This window comes from Amblyomma mixtum, chromosome 7, assembly GCF_055824585.1.
Source record: "Amblyomma mixtum isolate Tamu chromosome 7, ASM5582458v1, whole genome shotgun sequence".
NCBI lineage: Eukaryota > Metazoa > Arthropoda > Arachnida > Ixodida > Ixodidae > Amblyomma > Amblyomma mixtum.
Window position 1 is genome coordinate 28,082,711 of NC_143018.1, and position 18,839 is coordinate 28,101,549.

The 18,839-nt window shown below is 51.4% G+C and overlaps 1 protein-coding gene and 1 pseudogene across 3 annotated transcripts in view; one reads left to right on the top strand and one right to left on the bottom strand.

Annotated features, from left to right (window-relative positions):
- Positions 1-18,839, top strand: part of LOC149335441 (uncharacterized) — a 51,137-nt gene that overhangs the window by 4,449 nt on the left and 27,849 nt on the right. The gene's annotated exons all lie outside the window — the stretch shown is intronic.
- Positions 7,582-15,728, bottom strand: LOC149335442 (cuticle protein 10.9 pseudogene; annotated as a pseudogene).

Here is an 18,839-nt window from a genome sequence, read left to right on the forward strand (position 1 = left end):
CTCGGTGTTGACCCAGTCTGCATACTGAATGTTGCGGGTGAATGTCTTTATCCCCGCCCGTGTAAAACTCTCTCAAGGGCGGAGGAGCGGCTTCTGCTTCGCCTGTATACTAATACTTTGCTGTGCCCGGCGGCTCTCAAACACTTCGACCCTTCGTTCTCGGGCAGCTGTGCGCACTGTGCGGAGAAGTCTTCGGACATCTACCACATGGTGTGGGCCTGCCCTTCGACCCTGCTGTCCCCCTCACCCCAATCCAACCCGGGAGGACCGGGATGCGACCCTACTGGGCTGCTCTGACCTGCAGGCCCAACGGGCCTTGGTCGCGCGAGCCCGGGCTGCGGCCGACGCCTCTGGGGTCCCGAACTACGGACCTCCTCTAGTACTTGTAAGGGCTGACCCCCTCTGGGTCAGCTCATGCATAACCTCCTGAAGTGTATCTGTACATAAATCTGTACTCTTCCACCACCACCTGCTGTTCTAGTAGTTATGTAAACTAATATGATTGTAGTTGCGGAATTTTTCATGCCGGCTGCACATTCAAGAAACCCACCTACTCGGCAATGTTTCAGGCCCTCGGCTACGTCGTTCATCGTGGCAAGGGCTTTTTAATTATATAACTATAAATCAAAACCTGTTATGCGCTGCAATTTTCCGCTCGCGCCTTTCAACGACTAAGCATGCAAGGCAGATTGCTAGTTAATTACGCAAGTATATTGCATTAGAGATGGTGGGTTATTCCAAACGGAACACCAAACCCGCTTGCATCCTATAGGAATACATGAAGTTCTCAAAACGACAATTCCTAGGTCAATAATTGGCAGTAAGTCCGACCCCTCCATTAAACAGATAGTCCACAGATACCGCAGCCAGAAATACGTTAACCAAAAAATGACCTTGTCGGTGACTTATCTTTTCGGTGCCTAAACTGTGAAGTCTGAGAGAAAATTTGGTTCACTTAGTGTTCTCACGACCTCTAAGTACAATACCAAGTCCCTTTCGAGATCTATAATTAATAGAGAAGCCACGTTAGAGCCCGAACTGTCAGCCTGCAGGTAATGTTGGCATAGCAGCATACTTCTGCGCCTACCGAAGTACAGGTTTCTGAGTGCTGCGACTTCATCCACAGTATCATTCATCCAGGCAAGCTAGAAGAGAATTCATTGGAGTAAGAGGACTTACGAGTAAAGGGGTGAAATTCTGTGCTTCAGCCGTTGGGCTATCGGAAATATTGGGAATGTGTAGGTATGATATTCCTTTCAATCAAATCTGTAGTTCACTTGAGGCTGTGGGTAAATTCGCATTCGGACCTCAGCTGTTTCCTTCGCCACTAAAGGACTCCTACTTCGCATTCTTCGCGCAAATTCTATGAACTGTCTATCAAGTTCGAGCTCTTTGAAGCTATTGTTGGTCCTGAAAAATGCAAGGCCTTGTTTCTGAATCTGTCACTATCGTTTAAGAGGGGGCGCTAGCGTCGGTGACGGGAGCGGTCGCATACCGCGTCGGCTCCGTGACAAATCGCAATCAATTGCGATACACCAACTTTTTCCCCTGCAAGCCTGGTATTATCGTCTCCAGGAACCTCAGCGGCACCCGTCTACACCACGTTTGTTAAGGTGGGGCCAATTTTCGACCACTTTTCGGTCATTTGAAGCTTTCGTCACGCCGCGGTGGTGCTAAGCCTAACGGCGCCGGGGCCTGCGATGGCCCCGGTCGGCGATCCCTCGGCCTCGGCGGCTCCAAATCACGTCACCGGGTACGACCCACAGTCCTTGCGGATCGTAACAATGGATACAAACCAATCCGAGGGTACTACTCAAGGCGAGGATCCTCTACCAACCGAGGACGATTACCTTGAAGATATGGTCCGCGTCTGGCGCGGAAAGAAGAACGCGGCGGCGGCATCGAGGGACGCTGGTGCTGCTGCCACCCAGCAACAGGCGCCGGCTAGCTCTACGAACGCAACCTCGAACGCAACCTCGAAGCGCTCCAGGCAACTCCGGTGGCGGCCGCAGAACACGCCGCGTATCGAAAAAGACGACATCGTCGTGGTGCTGAAACCGCGAAACACGGTCGACCTCAGAGCAACTTTTGGTCCCGGACAAGCCGGCGCTGCAATCCGCAGCATCCTCGGGGACGACGCAAATGCAGGACTTGCGGTGTGGCCTGTTTGGGACCAAAACGTGCTGGTATGTGCGTTGAAATCAGTCGACGCCGCGGAGAAGCTACTCCGGGATGTTGTGCTGCGGGTTGGGGAACGCGAGCTACCGTTCCGGGGACACCCCAAACTCTCCGGTGCGTTCTGTCGCGGCGTCGTGAGTGTTTCGCCTGACGAAACGTCTGAAACCGTTAAAAGAAAACTCTGTGCGGAACCAAATGTGGTGTCTGTGCGCAAGCTGGGGGGAACCCCGGTTGCGGTGATCACCTTCGCGGGGACTAAGGTGCCACGGACGGTGTTGTACAGCTACGAACGGCTCCCTGTTCGCCTGTACAAGAAAACAGTGCCTGCATGCCACCGCTGTGGCACAGTGGGCCATCGGGCCGATGCGTGCCCGCGACCGCAGCCGGGGCGCTGCAAAGGCTGCGGAGTCCAGGTTCCCGATGCCACTCCTGACGGCCCGGCGGAACATGACTGCGTTCCGAGCTGCCTCATCTGCGGAGGCGGCCACCCTACCGGAGCTCCTGGCTGTGCCGGGCGGTTCCGGAAACCCATCAAACCCAGCTCCCCATCAGGATCCAAACCGAAGACAAAGACGGGGCCCAAGCAGGCTCCTCCGCCCAAGACCAAGAAAGCGTCAGTCGATCAGGAAACCAAGGCCAAAACCGGGCCATCGAAACCTGTCAAGTCCGCGACCCAGGCGGCGCCCCCGGTCCTCAACGCCAGGGACTTCCCGCCCTTGGCACCCGTCCAACCACAGGTGAGCAGTTGGAGTAGGGCAGTCTCCGGGCCCACTACCCGTCCCTCCCCCACCCGCCCTCCCCTACCGAAACCGCCCTACAGCAGCAAGTAGAGGAGCTCAGGCGCCAGAACCAAATTCTAGCGCGCAAAATTCAGGAATTAGAGGCCAAACAGGCCGGGTCATCTGAACCAATGCAAGAAGCTGAGCCAGACGACGAGGATGACGGATCATCCGTAACATCTTGCCTCACTAGCGTCTCGCGGCAGAGCGGGGACACGGTAGTTGGATCAGCTGGTCGCGTCGCCGGCCTAGAGGCACTGCAGCGCCAAACCGAGCAACTGGAGGAGCAAGTGGCGGCCCTCCCGAACCAAATCATGTCAGCAGTCAGCGAGTCCTTCCAGGATATGTTCAAGGCAGCTTTAACGCAAGCACTTCCCGACCTTATGGCCCAGGTCACTGACTCGGTCCTTAAAGCCGTGCAGCCCTGGGTCAGCACCCAAATTAAGAACGCCACAAGCTGCGAATCACATCACCTCAAACGTAAGACAGCCTTCCGTCAGGCAGCGGAGGAACATGGTTCAGGCTCGGCAGCTGGTGGGTCGGTGCGGCCCCTCACTGGGGTTGCGCCGGCTTCCGGCCAGAGCTATTCCGATCACCCTTAAATAAATACGACAAGATGGCTAGCAGATGTAATAGGAATGCTAAAAACTTTGAAAAATTCCAGATCATTCAATGGAACTGCAGGGGTTTCAGATCTTGGAAAAAGCGGTCACACCTCCAGCTTTACCTGCAGTCCCTAGGTGACATGCCGGCGCTCATTGCCCTACAGGAGCCCGGCATAGACGCTAAATTATCAGGCTACAGCACCTTTCAGGGGGGCCCCTCTACGTGCATCCTGGTGAATAAGGCTTACACCGTGGTTCAGGTCGACTTAGACTTGAGTACCGAGCAAGAATATACAATGGTCCGAGTATTGCCTCTCAGACGCCGCGACCCGTCAATACATATCCTCAACATATACTGCCCTCCGCGTAAGCCGCGCGTAACTTTCAATGAAATCTTCCTTCGCGCGATAAAATTGGCAGCCAAAGAGCCTCTAGTGATCGTTGGAGACTTCAATGCTCCCAGCCTTCATTGGGGCTACCACTTCGAACAGGCAAGAGGACGTAAGCTGGCGGAGCTCATCTCAACCCTCAGCCTCACGTTGCTCACGGACCCGGCGTATCCCACTCGAGTGGGGAATTCGGTAACCCGCGACACGTGTCCAGACCTTTCTCTCGTTAAAAATGCTAGAGCGGCTGCATGGGAGAACTTGGGAGATTCTCTAGGCAGCGATCACCTCCTTCTCCGGATTACACTCGAGGCAAAGGCAGCGCGCAAAAAATGGGGTCAGGCCAAGCTGACCGATTGGCACAAATTCCGGAATCACACTATCCCTCCCGTACTATTTTCCGGCGGCTACGCGGAATGGGCTAACCACATATACAACATTCAGAAACAACACGTCACAACACTACAAACCACCGAAGAGATCCCCGCAGTGGACACCCACCTCCTGCATTTGTGGGAGGCGCGCCGGAGCTTAACTAAACGGTGGAAAAAGCAGAAAACTAATCGCAAATTACGCGACCGCATAGCCAAACTCACAGAGCAGGCTGCAGCGTATGCTGCCGAGCTCTCAGATTCAAATTGGATAGCACGCTGCGACGCCGCAGCTCATCAGATGAGCTCGAAGGGGACGTGGCGTCTCTTTCGCAGTCTAATCGACCCCTCCCAAACGAGAGGGGAGACGCAAAAGCAGCTCCGGCGGGCTCTGCAAGGGTATCAAGGTACGACGGCGCAACTTGCGGACACTCTGTGCGACAGATATCTCTGTCGTATGGAGGACCCGCCTGGGCAACAGTACATGTACTCTGGCAGGCCTAATGAAACACTCGATGCCCCTTTTGAGTTGCACGACCTTAAGGCGGCCTTAGCAAAAATGCGCCGGGGTACGGCTCCGGGACGGGACCACATAACAGTGAACCTGTTGGCGAACCTACCGGACTCAGCCTACCTTCATTTATTAGAATACATCAACCAGATCTGGGACGGGCGTCCACTCCCTCCCGAGTGGAAAACGTCACTTGTGACGTTTATCCCTAAAACAGGTAAGGCCGTGAATACGGACAACCTGAGGCCCATATCACTGACCTCATGTACGGGCAAGCTTATGGAGACGATGGTACGGGATCGCCTCTCTCCATACCTGGAGAGTAAGGGCTTCTTTGCAGTCACCATGTTCGGGTTTCGCCCTCACATGTCTGCACAGGATGTCCTTCTCCAGCTGCACAGGGATGTAATACGACCCACAACTATGCAACACAATGACAAACCCATCCTCGCCCTTGATCTGAAAGGGGCTTTCGACAATGTGAAACACGGAAGCATCCTGGCCAACTTGAGTTCTACCGATTGTGGGGCTAGGACCTACGCGTATGTAAGAGATTTCTTGTCAAATCGCCAGGCCTTTCTTCGGATTGAGGGCGAGGAATACGGCCCTTACATGATGGGAACACGGGGTACCCCTCAGGGAGCAGTGTTATCACCGCTCCTGTTCAACATTGCTATGATGCGCCTCCCAAGCCAATTGGCCCGGGTGGAAGGCATTCAACACGCGTTATATGCAGATGATATTACAATTTGGACCACTCAGGGTAGCCTTGGAGACATGGAGGACCGCCTTCAGCAGGCTGCTTCCATAGTCGATGCGTATGCTAATGACTGTGGGCTCCAATGTGCTCCAGCGAAATCAGAGCTTCTGCATGTCAGAGCGAACCCAAAGGATAGGACAGCAATACACATCTCTCTGTCAGGAGGTCCTATTAGAGAGGTGGAGGAGCTCCGTATCCTGGGCCTTTTCATTCACCAGAGACTCAGACCGGACTCCACTATTGCGAAACTCAAGAGAGTAGGCGAACAGGTAGGGCGCATGATCCGCCGCGTTTCCAACAAGCGGGGTGGTCTGCGGGGCAGGGACGCGCTTCGGCTCGTCTATGCCTTCGTGACTAGCCGGATCCTCTACGCCGTGCCATATCTCCGCACTACTAAGCAAGACGAGGCGCGAATAGACGCCATCATCCGCAAGGCAACTAAGCGAGCCCTGGATCTCCCGGTGGCTACCTCTAATGCCAAACTCAAGGCATTGGGGGTGCTAAACTCCTACCAGGAGCTGCGGGAGGCCCACCTCGTGAACCAATACACGCGGCTCACGCAGACGGCTCCTGGGCGCCGCCTGCTAAACCGCTTACACATCCAACACGACTGCACTCCAGAGGAGGCGGAGCGTGCCCAGTACTATGGCGCCATATGCTCTGGGTCTCCCCGCTCCCCCGTAACATGGACACCGACATGCATGAAAACAGACGACAAGCGCGGGCTCGGGCTCTTGAGAGACAACACGGCTCCCGACCCGGTGTATATTATGTAGACGTAGCAGGGCCATCGCCCACGGGATTTTACTCGGCCGCTGTCGTTCACCAGGAAATGCACGTTGATGGACTCTCCTTTCGAGCCCCGAATTCAATGCGGGCCGAGGAAGTAGCGATAGCGCTTGCTGCCGCCCACGCCAATTCGAGAATAATCATCACGGACTCCCGAAAAGCATGTGAACATTACTTGGCAGGGGAGATCTCCCCCTTAGCTGCTTGTATTCTACGACGGACTGCCACTGATCCAACACCCAAACGAATCATTTGGGCTCCTGGCCACCAGGGCTTACGAGGTAATGAGGCCGCTGACGTGGCTGCCCGAGCGCTTACTCACCGGGCTCCTCATCCCAGCTCTTCTGGCTCGGAGACTAACCAGCCGCTGCTGCGATTCAGGGAAATATTAACACATTATAGCGACAACCACCGCCTTTTCCCGGCCCCTGCAAAAGGGCTGAGTAAGACGGAGGAGCGAACTTTAAGGCGCCTGCAGACAGGTACTCTACTCTGTCCTGCAATAATAAAACATTACGATCCTAACACGGATGGGCGATGCCCACACTGTGGGGAGACCTGTGATATCTTCCACATGGTGTGGGCATGTACTCAAAATCCCCACCTCCCCCCTTCCCCTACCCCTTCCAGAGAGGCATGGGAGACTGCCCTCCTCAACTGCTCCTCGCTTGAGTCCCAAAGGGCTCTGGTGAAACGGGCGAGAGACGGGGCCTCGTCGTGCGGTGTCCCGGACTAGGGACGCCGACCATGTAGCGGGGCCACTCTGTGGCTCCCAAACTCTTTTTTTTTTTACAATATAAAAGTTTTCACCACCACCACACCGATAGCGAGTTTTCACCACACCGATAGCGAGAGTGCCAGGAACATTCCATTTCCTAAAGCGGGGGTGGCCGGCAGAAAGCAGCACATATTCTCGTTTTAATTTTTTTTTTGCGCTGGCGGGGCGAGCAACGTTATCTTTATTGCCGTTTTCCTTTAAAAATTTTTTGTGGATGCTCTGTCAAAAGTAATGTGTGGCAGTGCCGGCTTTCGGATGGGCTGCTTTCTGTCGGCCACCCCCACTTTGGAAAGTGCAATGTGCCAGGTATCTGCGCAACTGCTACAATAGCGCCGCGTCTCGCAATTTTTCCGCTCCGGTCATGAGTCACTTGTGCTAATCTTTTTCCGTTGCAGCTAAGAAGCTGGCAAGGAAGCCTGCATGGTCGCAGTTGCATACATTTATTTACAAATGCTCTTTACAACGTAGCTGGAGCTTAACGAGATTCCGGCTTATGAAGACCACGGAGCACGCAGGGCGTACGCGTTGTGTGCAGCGGCGTATGCCGGGGCCACAGCGTACACAGGAATTGGAGCCGAGGCCGACTTGGCTGCGGCGGCCACGCGGATCGGTTTGGCGTTGTAGGTTGCGTCGGCGCTCTAACCGGGGGCCGTGCCCGGCTCATTGCTGTCGACAGTGGCCCGGAAACCGTTGGCGTCGGCGACGTAGGTGACCCGCCTGTAGATGCCGTTGGCGTCCCGGTAGCCGTACGATCCAGTCTTCACGTTGTTGGCGTCGCCTTTCTCCTTGTGGTATAGGACTGGGTGCCGTACTCGTCAACATTGTCGTAGCCGAAGCTGTATGGCTGCGGCGGCTGCAGATTTTTTTTTTCATTGCAAATGGTGTTTTGTCACCTTCTCCTTAGAAAAGAATAATCAAATGTACTGGAGTAACTTAGTATATAAAAAAACTGATCTAGACTTGAGCATCCTTTACATTACCACCGCCAATTGCAAAAATAGTTCGCGACAGTGTTCTTGCTCCAAAACGACAGTTAAATGGATGTCTCCGCAATGTCCCTACCAACAGCCTTATCTGCTTTCACAGCGTTTGAAGCTCACAAGCACTAACTGCTTGCAGTGCGCTCTATTGACAACAATAGATACCTGCCTAGAATGCGTAGTTTATGGCTTCCAGCTTTCTTTTCTTCAAATAATCTATTTCCTAGAGCGAGTGGAGGTCTCTCTCTATCAAGCAGGTTAGGTCGGACATGAACACACTATTGAAGCGGGTTGATGCTCAAGACGCTAGAATTGATGCCCTTACCGCTAGGGTAGACAAAATAGCCGAACGTGCTGACAATCTGACGGCGGAATTCGTCATGTTCAGGGAACGAACCATGGGTTGCTTCCAGCAAATTCTGGAACAACTAGCAAACATAGAAGCCAGGCTTCCCCCTGTTGCCGGCAACACCCTCCCCTCGCTGCAACCGCAGCAGCAGCCTCTATAGGACATCATGGCCCCTCGCCAACAAATTAGAATCTGGCAGTGGAACTGCAGAGGCTTCCAGTCCAAAAGATGGAACCTGCAGGCATACATTCAAAAAAACATAACACCGGACGTAATCACGCTGCAGGAGGCAAGCGGCATGGTCAAATTAAATGGCTACGCCGCGTACACCCCGCTAGAAGTGCAAAAAGAGCACAAACCCAAGTCGTTCACGGCCACGCTAGTGCAAAGAAATCTAACGGCAACACAACACGCACTCGAAAACACAAGCGAGGACTTCGTGATGTTAGAAATAATCCCAAACAGAAAAGGGGACAACAGTCTCTTTGTTCTGAATATATACAACTCACCGAAAAACCGGGGCACAGGGCTGGCGGACCTATTACGTAAAGCCATTAGACTATCTTATAAGAAGGGATTAGTAATCACGGGGGACTTCAACGCCCCGCATCCGGCATGGGGATATCGGACGGCCTCCCCTAAGGGAAACAAACTATGGACAGAAATCGAAATCTTAAGGCTCACGCTACTAAACAACCCGCAAGACCCCACGAGGATAGGCAATAGCGTCAGCGTAGACACGTCCCCAGACTTGACGCTAGGCAAAGACCTCGAGGTTGAAAGATGGTCAAACACAGGACACACCTTGGGTAGCGATCACTACATCATAGAGATTGAAACACAAACCAGGCCGATGAAGGGGAAGCTGCGCGAAACGAAGCTGACAGACTGGGACACCCTCCGAAAAGTCCGGGACAGAACCGCTCCGAGGGAGATATCGGATCTAAATCAATGGGTTGAGACACTCAAAAGAGACGTAAACAGTCACACTAGACAGACCCCAACCACCGAACATGACATCACAGACTCGAGGCTGGCCCACATGTGGGAAGCCCACGAGGGCCTCTTGAAGAGGTGGAAAAAACAGAAACACAATAGAAGGCTAAAGAAGAGAATATCGACACTCGAAAAACAGATAGAAGACTACACAAACGAGCTTCAGCGTCATCACTGGGGACAAATTTGTGATGAAATGAATGGAAAGCTAGGGTGCAAGAACACGTGGCATCTTCTTCGCCACTTACTAGACCCAGGACAAACAAAGTCGGCGGCACAAGGGCAGCTTAAACGATTGATTCACAAATACCAGGGAACAGCCGCGGACCTAATAGAGGAACTGAAGAGCAGGTACCTTAACACAGACAAAGGGGGTTCATCTCCAGCTTACCAAGGAGCAGAGAACACACAGCTAGATGAGGACATCTCGATAGCGGAGGTATGGAGAGCAATGAGTCAACTAAGAACCACGTCGGCAGCGGGGACAGATGGGGTAACCAACAAAATGCTAAGGAACCTAGATCTAGCCTCGGTCACGGCAGTCACAGATTACCTAAATGAGATATGGAAACGAGGTAGTCTACCTTCACAATGGAAACATGCCAAAGTAATCTTTATTCCAAAACCCGGGAAGAAACTTGAAGTGGGCAACCTCAGGCCGATATCGCTAACGTCCTGCCTGGGGAAGCTGATGGAACATGTCATATTAAACAGACTCCAGGAATACGCAGAGGAAAGGGAGGTATTTCCTGAAACGATGCTAGGCTTCAGGAGCAAGTTGTCCACACAGGACGTCATGCTCCAGCTCAAAGCAGACATCATAGATCCGCCCAACAAAGGGGGCGCCAAAACTATACTAGGTCTAGACCTACATAAAGCCTTCGATAACGTCAAACACGAGGTCATACTAACTAATCTGGCGGAGATTGCCCCTGGAAAGCGGACCTACGATTACGTAAGGGACTTTCTAACCGGCAGAACCGCAGAAATAAATCTAGGAGACATCCAGTCAGAAACTATTAAGCTGGGAGACAACGGAACTCCGCAGGGCTCAGTGCTCTCTCCTTTCTTATTCAACCTGGCTTTGAATAACCTACCGCCGCTATTGAAGACTGTCGAAGGTATAAACCATACGCTATATGCGGATGACATAACAATATGGACGCATACAGGAAACGATGGTGGCATAGAACAAAATCTCCAACACGCGATCGATATTGTCCAGGATTACGCGGAATGGGCAGGACTAAAATGCTCGCCAAGCAAATCCGAACTTCTGGTGATCCGGGGGGCTAGCAAACGCGATACCAACGCAGGAGACATTCACGTACTGGTAAATGAGACTCCGGTAGCCAGAGTTGACAAAATCAGGGTCCTAGGACTTATAATACAGGACAATAGAAAGAACACAGACAATAAACAGGCTTAAGTCCACAATTAACATGACAGCCACGCTCATAAGGCGAATAGCTAACAAAAGACGGGGAGTCAAAGAGAAAGATCTCTGCCGAATGGCAGAGAGTCGACGAAAGAGATCGCGAAAAGACTGCGTTCATCACACCAGACGGACTCTTCGAGTTCAAGGTGATGCCATTCGGTCTCTGCTCTGCCCCAGCGACGTTCCAGCGAGTAATGGATACGGTGCTCGCAGGCTTGAAGTGGCAAATTTGTCTACTCTACTTAGATGACGTTGTTGTCTTCTCCACAAGCTTTGAAGACCACCTCAGAAGGCTTCGGACAGTGCTGGAAACAAGTCTTCAGGCCTAACACTGAAACCAGAGAAGTGCCACTTCGCCTACGAGGAGCTGCTGTTCCTTGGTCCCGTCGTAAGCAAGGATGAAGTTCGCCCAGACCCTCAGAAGACAGCTGCGATCGCAGAGTTTCCACAGCCTAATGACAAGAAAGCTATACGCAGATTTCTTGGATTGTGCGCTTATTACCGGCGATTCGTCAAGAACTTTTCGCGCATCGCTGAGCCTTTGACCCAACTTACCAAGGCGGACGTGCTTTTAAATGGGAAATGCCGCAAGAGGAAGCTTTCAAAGAGCTAAAGCGCCGCTTACAGTCTCCTCCTGTGCTCGGGCAATTTGATGAAAACGCCGAAACCGAAATCCATACCGATGCAAGCAGTGTGGGCTTAGGAGCGGTGCTCGTTCAGAAAAATGGTGGAGAGGAAAAAGTTATCGCGTACGCTAGCCGTTCACTGTCGAAAGCCGAAGCCAACTATTCGACGATGAAGAAAGAATGTCTCGCCATTATTTGGGCCACGTCCAAATTTCGCCGCTACCTATACGGACGACCATTCAAGGTTGTGAGCGATCACCATGCTCTGTGCTGGCTGGCCAATTTGAAAGATCCCTCCGGCCGCCTTGCTCGTTGGAGCCTGCGTCTTCAAGAATTCGACATAACTGTAGTCTACAAATCTGGCCGCAAGCATTCCGATTCAGACTGCCTATCGCGAGCCCCCGTAGACGCAGCACCGGAAGAGGAAGACGACGACGCTTTCCTAGGACCGGTAAGCGCCAGCAGTTTCGCGCAGCAGCAGCGCTCGGATCCTGAGTTGCAAAGCATAGTTGATTATTTGAAAGGCAAGACCGCATCGCCTCCCCGGGGGTTCAAGCGCCAACTGTCGTCCTTCGTCCTTCACAATAATGTCCTTCTGAAGAAGAACTTGGCGCCCAACAGGACAGTGCATCATCTTGTCGTGCCCAAAAATCTCAGGCAAGAAATTATGCAGGCATGTCATGATGAGCCGACTGCAGGGCATCTCGGGATTGCTCGCACGTTGCACCGCATCCAGGAGAAGTACTATTGGCCGCGGCTAGCTACCGACGTTTCCCATTACGTGAAAACGTGCCGTGAGTGTCAGCGACGCAAAACGCCTCCGACTAGACCAGCCGGACTACTGAACCCCATACCACCGCCAACTAAGCCCTTTCAGCAAATAGGGATGGACCTCCTCGGCCCCTTTCCGACTTCATCATCAGGTAACAAGTGGATCATCGTGGCCACCGACTACATGACCCGCTACGCCGAAGCAAAAGCGTTGCCTAGTGGTACCGCAACAGAAGTTGAAAAATTTTTTATCGAACAAATCCTCCTGCGACACGGCGCCCCCGAAGTGCTCATCACAGACAGAGGAACGGCGTTTACAGCGGAGCTGACGCAAGCCATTTTAAACTACAGCCAGACAAGCCATCGGAGGACAACTGCCTATCATCCGCAAACCAACGGACTCACAGAGCGTCTGAACAAGACCATCGCAGACATGCTCTCCATGTACATCGACGCCGAACACAAGACGTGGGACTCCATTCTGCCCTACGTGATCTTCGCTTATAATACTGCCGTCCAGGAGACAACCACGTTTACCCCATTCGAGCTGGTATACGCCAGGAAGCCCACGACAACACTCGACGCAATGCTCCCCCACGTTTCCGATGAAGACAACCTCGACGTCGCCGCATAGCCTACCTTCATCGCGCCGAGGAAGCCCGAAGACTTGCGCGGCTTCGCATTCAAGACCAGCAGCACACCGACGCCCGACGCTACAATCTGCGCCGACGAGACATGCATTACAAGCCAGGTGATCGTGTTTGCATATGGACGCCAGTTCGCCGCCGTGGATTGAGTGAAAAGTTGGTGCGACGCTACTTTGGCCCGTACAGGGTCCTCCGTCGCATCGGTGACCTGGACTATGAAGTCATCCCCGACGGCACGACAGCATCTCAGCGACGCCGCACACGCCCGGAAGTCGTACATGTCGTACGCCTGAAGCCATATTATGAACGCTGAAGGACCCAAAGTTTGCATTTTCCGTGTTTATTTTCATTTTAAAGCATCGAGACGATGCTTCTTTGGGAGGGGGGTAATGCCACGTATCATTGTAGCGTCCGTTCGTTCGCGCAAGGCCGCAGAAAAGGGGTGTTATCATTTTTGTTCGAGACGCGAGAAGCGACCGGTCTAATCTCCATTGTTCACAGCCATGAACAGCTGCATCTACGTGTTTCCAGATTACTCTAGATGATCTCGACCTGTTATCTCGAAGTTTCCTTGGCGACTTTAAATTGAACGATGCCGCGAGCAGCGGGCATTCGTAGTTCGACGACCGACGAGCACGCTTGTTGCTTACGCCGCTGCCGAGTGATTCAGTTCTTTTCCGGGCGCAAGTCAGCCCAAATAAAGAGCTTCATTTGCAAGTCTTTCTGATGTCTTCCTGACCGCTGGACTGCCGTCACTACAACGTGACAATATTTCCATGAGCATCATGCAAACCGGGTGCACGTCTACACCGACGGCTCAGTGAACCGTAACAGTTCTTCGGGCTCCGTAGTCATCCCTGCAAGGACTACAGAAATCAGAGTTAGGATAGCTCACCAGGCTTCTTCGACGAGTGCAGAACTCACCGCTTTTCGTGTCGCCGTTGATCACATCAAACAGCAGCGCCCTCAGCAGTGGTCCATTTTCACCGATTCCAAAGGTGTCCTCCAAGGCTTACAAGCTGTTCTTCGCCGTGGAGCCCATAAACAACTGGTCGCGGAAATTTGACAACTACGTACATCACTCTGCCATCAATGCAGTACATGCCATTATCTACCAGTGGCTACCAGGGCACAGCGGCTTAGCAGGCAATCACCGCGCGGATGAGGTCGCGCGAACTGCTCGCCAGGACTGCTATTTTGTGTCGATCCTGTAATGCCAGCCAATGGCGCTGTGGGTATGATGATAAATAAATAAATAAATAAATAAATCCCCCTTTCGAGATCAGACGCAGCGGGCAGGCTTCGCGCACTTGCGCGGGACATCACGGTTACCGCGTGGAATTCCGGCCAATTTGCTAATTCACGTTTAAAATCCTTGGACCCAGATCTGAAGCTCCGGCATTCATCCGGCCTACCACGACGTGAAGAAACTTTACTGTGTCGCCTATGTCTTAGTGTAGCTTTCACCAACCATTACTCTTTCGTAATCGAAATGGCCGATAGCCCTGCATGTGCCATCTGCGGGTATGACGAGACTATATCCCAAATTCTTTGTGACTGCCCTGCCTAGAGCGCCGAAAGGCGGTCTCTCAGCCGTGCGCTGGAGCGTCTGTATCCACGCCCACTGGCGCAAATGAAGATTCTCGGCCCCACGGCGATCGTCGGCAGTGAAGGCCTCCAAGGCCTGTTGCGAACTTCTGGCCTTTAACGAACGTTGACTTTACATGTGACTTCAATTTTCAGTTACTCTCCTTTCTCTTTCATTTTTTTATCCCTTCAACCCCTTCCCCCCGTGTAGGGTAGCAAACCGATAATTGCACCGGTTAACCTCCCTGCCTTTCCTCTTATTCCTCCTCCTCCTCATCCTTTCGATAAGATTTCTATATTGTGTGTGAATTACGTCACATGGGGTCCATAACTTCCCCTACACGCTATCCATACAGTTAATGACTCCATATGCTCTATGTAGACTCTATATGACCCATGTGGAGAATATGTGGAATTACGGGATTCGTCATATGGAAAGTTTCGGTAGGGAATGTATGTCCATATGTGGGCTGTTCAATTACATGCAAATCTGATGACTTTCTATTTCATTTTCCCAACTTCCACTGCACCTCAATTTCTTCGCGTTACGAAGTTCCTATGTAAGCATTTAGATTATTTGTGCTCTACTTTCTGCTTAGCACTTTTTCTTCATATTCAAAAAAACGTTCATCACACGCAAAACGTCGAAGTATCCTTGCTGCCTATTTTTGCTTTCGTTTCACAAGTAAAGAATGAATTGTGGCGTGGTATATCGGCAATCATCACGTTTTCATTGTGGTTATACGGCGGAGAGTTATTTTCTAATCATATTTTTTTCGGTTCATATACCGTTCACGAATTCAGTTTTGCTTCCCAGACTCTTTTGTTCACACAAGTCTAAATGCGTTTCGGCACGTTCGCATGTTTGTTTCAAAGTGACACGGAAATACAAAAGTTACATGAAAGAAAACGCAGTCAATCGGATGTTCTATGTCACGTAAAGTAAAGTAATTTAAATCCTTCACACGGGCATCAACAATTTGCGTATGTTCTGTTACCGTGTCCGGGGGCTCTTACCTACTCCCTGTGCTGATCACTCGGCCAGGATTCCCCTACCCATGCAACTTTAAACTTATCCATCAAACCGCATCGGTCGCAAATAGTAAGGGGACCTTACTTTTATTTCTTGTTTACTGCCCAAGCTAACGGATATCCCAGAGTCAATGGGCCGGGACATCGTCCACTCCTCTCAACACATCAACGCCAGTGCAGTCTTGCAATATGAAAACTTCATAATGGGCCACTTTGTTGCATCAATACGCCTATCATTATTAGGTAAGACCCTTTAACCACCCATGTAAGAACGCACGGACTCGGACACAGATTGCCCAAATAAAACAGGCCATTTCGACATTCGGGATGTTCTCAAGCTCAACAGTAATCTCATGAGCAGACACGTAAACAGTTTTTATTCCTCCCACCATGCATTGGTCTGTTTGTTTAATGCCAACCGTTTTAATGCACATGCACAAGAGCAACCTGGTCCTTACAAAAGCACATTATCTGAGTGTTCATTGAGGCGCAGAGGGAAGTAGGACTGAAAATATAGTCGGAATTTTCTTTCTCTTCATAACTATTTCACAGATATACTTACTCAAGTTGGAGTCCATGGTAGAGAGAGGGTGCGGTAGATGGTCCTTGGCGATCACAAAATGAACAAGGGTGGGGAAGGGCCTTGCACCCTTCCCACGTCATATCTTCCACCACATTTCCGGCCTTGTCACCCTCTCCCTTTGTTCACTTTTTTTTTTCTCCTAATCCCCTGCTACCAGTTCTCGGAAACCATGACACTCCTGTTACCCCCTCCGCCCCCACTTTTTGGCTTTCTCTGAACACGAGCCATTTCCCCCCCTCCCCCTGCCTTGTCCTTCCTTGGAAATGCCCCCCTTCCTTTCTCCTTCCAGTGCCAGCTTCTTTTTTTTTCCCTTGTTCTCATTTCCCTGTACCACGCTGACTAATCCTTTTATCTGAGTTTTGCAGGTTCACCCAGCGCCTCCTCCCCCGTCGCAGCCCCTTCAAAGCCTTTTGTTCATTACACACCCCCCGGATATAAGTTGTTCCACTATTGCAGCCTAAGGAATCATGATTCACCTCCCTCCCCTTCCTGACACGCATCCCCTCCCACATCACTTTCCTTCCCCACCCCCGGGGCCTTCCTCCTCGGAGCGAAGGCCCTATTTAATCCCTGCCGATGATGAACGCTTTGCCCAGACGAAGACAAGTCCCCTTGTCGAAACGTTGGCTCTAGCAACCTGAGGTTTTCCCCTCCCTTGTTCATTTTGTGATTACTCAAGTTGGAGTACGTTACGATCACAGCCGTACTACGGTGCACATAGCGCTTAACCCTTGCGGCCCTGGCGGTGTCAACTGACACCACAACACAAATATTACCCCCACGCCTCAGTAACAGAAGAAAATAGTATTAATTTTTAATACAATAGTTCCTTAGGGATCCCTGCTGCTATCGACATCGCTGTTCACGGACTTCCATTGAGCTGTGCGGTCTAAGGAAGAAGAAGTAGCAGCATGGGAGGCATGGAGTGAAGAAGCCGAGGTGTAGCAAATTTGTTCATTTTTATCTCACTAAACCAATACCTTTAATAGCATCACAGACATTCAGAAAAAGAACAAAAGGATCTATCCTCCTCCGGATAGATCGCTTAGCTCGGCTGAGGCCTATGACTGGAGAAGACTCCAAGCTAGAAACTTCGCATCCCCGCTCTGGAGGAGCTGGACAGGAGGTGACACGAGGGAGGATGCGGAGGTGTGCGAGTTCTGCGGGCATACCGCTACACTCGAACACATACTATGGAGATGCCCCAGTGCCCCAGGATATAGCAGAATCAATAATGCAGAGGAATGGGAGACCATACTCAGAAGTGCCGACCTTAGCATACAACGATATGCTACCCGCCTGGCAGTAGAAGCTGCGCGACTATACCGTTGCTAGTCTTCCAGCTGCGACGCTGCCCCTCCCCGGACGCCTGCGTGCGGACCCGGAGGGGCACGGGTCTTCTTCTGGCGGAAATAAAGTTTCTTCACTCACTCATTCGTTCTTCTGCGCTCAGATTTTTATATGTTGTGCGAAACGCCTATCCAAGCTCACATCCCCGTCGTAAATATTACTGAATGCGTAGACGCTGCGTTTGAACACATTTTTGGCATGTGCGATTTTGACACCATCAGGGCTCAACGGTTGCCAGCGGTGGCCATTGAGTGATGATAGGTCATCTTTGTAGAATATTATCTGCTAGTATTTTAGCAGATGCACCTATACTAACGGCCTTTTTGGACTGCTGACATGAATGTTCATTACAGAAAATGGATAAAAGCTTAAAATTTGCTTTCAGATGAATTGGAAAATTGAAATTTTGGCTATCATATATGGTGAATATTCGGATTGAGCCTGGAAATAACCATGCGGATGTCGGCGAACAGCAACCGGACCAAAGGAATAGCGAGAACAAATGCACGCCTGACCTTGCGCTTTTATTCCTTTTTTTTACCTCCCTCCTCCTCCTCTCAGCTGTGAGCATCGACACTGAGCTGCAAGAAGCGACCGGGGTATTTGCACTGAAACTCGCGCTCCGCCGCTCGTGCAGCACGTGTGGCGCGCCCTCGACGCTCGGATCAATGCAGCGTCTTTGGCTGTGTTTTCTTGAGAAAGCGTATTTGGTGTGCTGATAATCAGCTTCTGCTTTCTCCCTGGCCGAGAGATATCCCGAACTCATAAGTCTAACGCGCAGACAACCGATGTGGGCGCAGAACACATGGAAGACATTGATATTGATTTGCGAGGAATTCAAACATTGTTAGAAAAATTGAATGCTTCAAAAGCCACGGGGCCAGACGGCTTACCGGCTGCATTACTTTCTTCGTGCGCAGGCCCGGTATCAAAATACTTGTTTGTTATTTTCACGAAATCGCTTCAAGAAAGTGCTTTGCCAGATGACTGGAAATTTGCTCACGTCGTGCCCGTGCACAAGTCGAGGCCCCGCAGTATCGTTTCAAATTACCGTCCAATCTCGCTAACGAGTATTAGCTGTAAGGTGCTTGAACATATCTTCTTTACTAGCATAATAAATCATTTGAACGCTTTTTCGTTACTATCCCCCCAGCAACATGGTTTCCGTAGTGGATTTTCTTGTGTCACGCAATTGAGCGAATTTACATATGATCTGGCTGGTGCCTTGGACGACGGATTCACTAATGACTGTTTATATTTGGATTTCAGAAAAGCCTTCGACTTAGTCCCCCATTCTTTACTGCTTGAGAAACTATCGTGGTA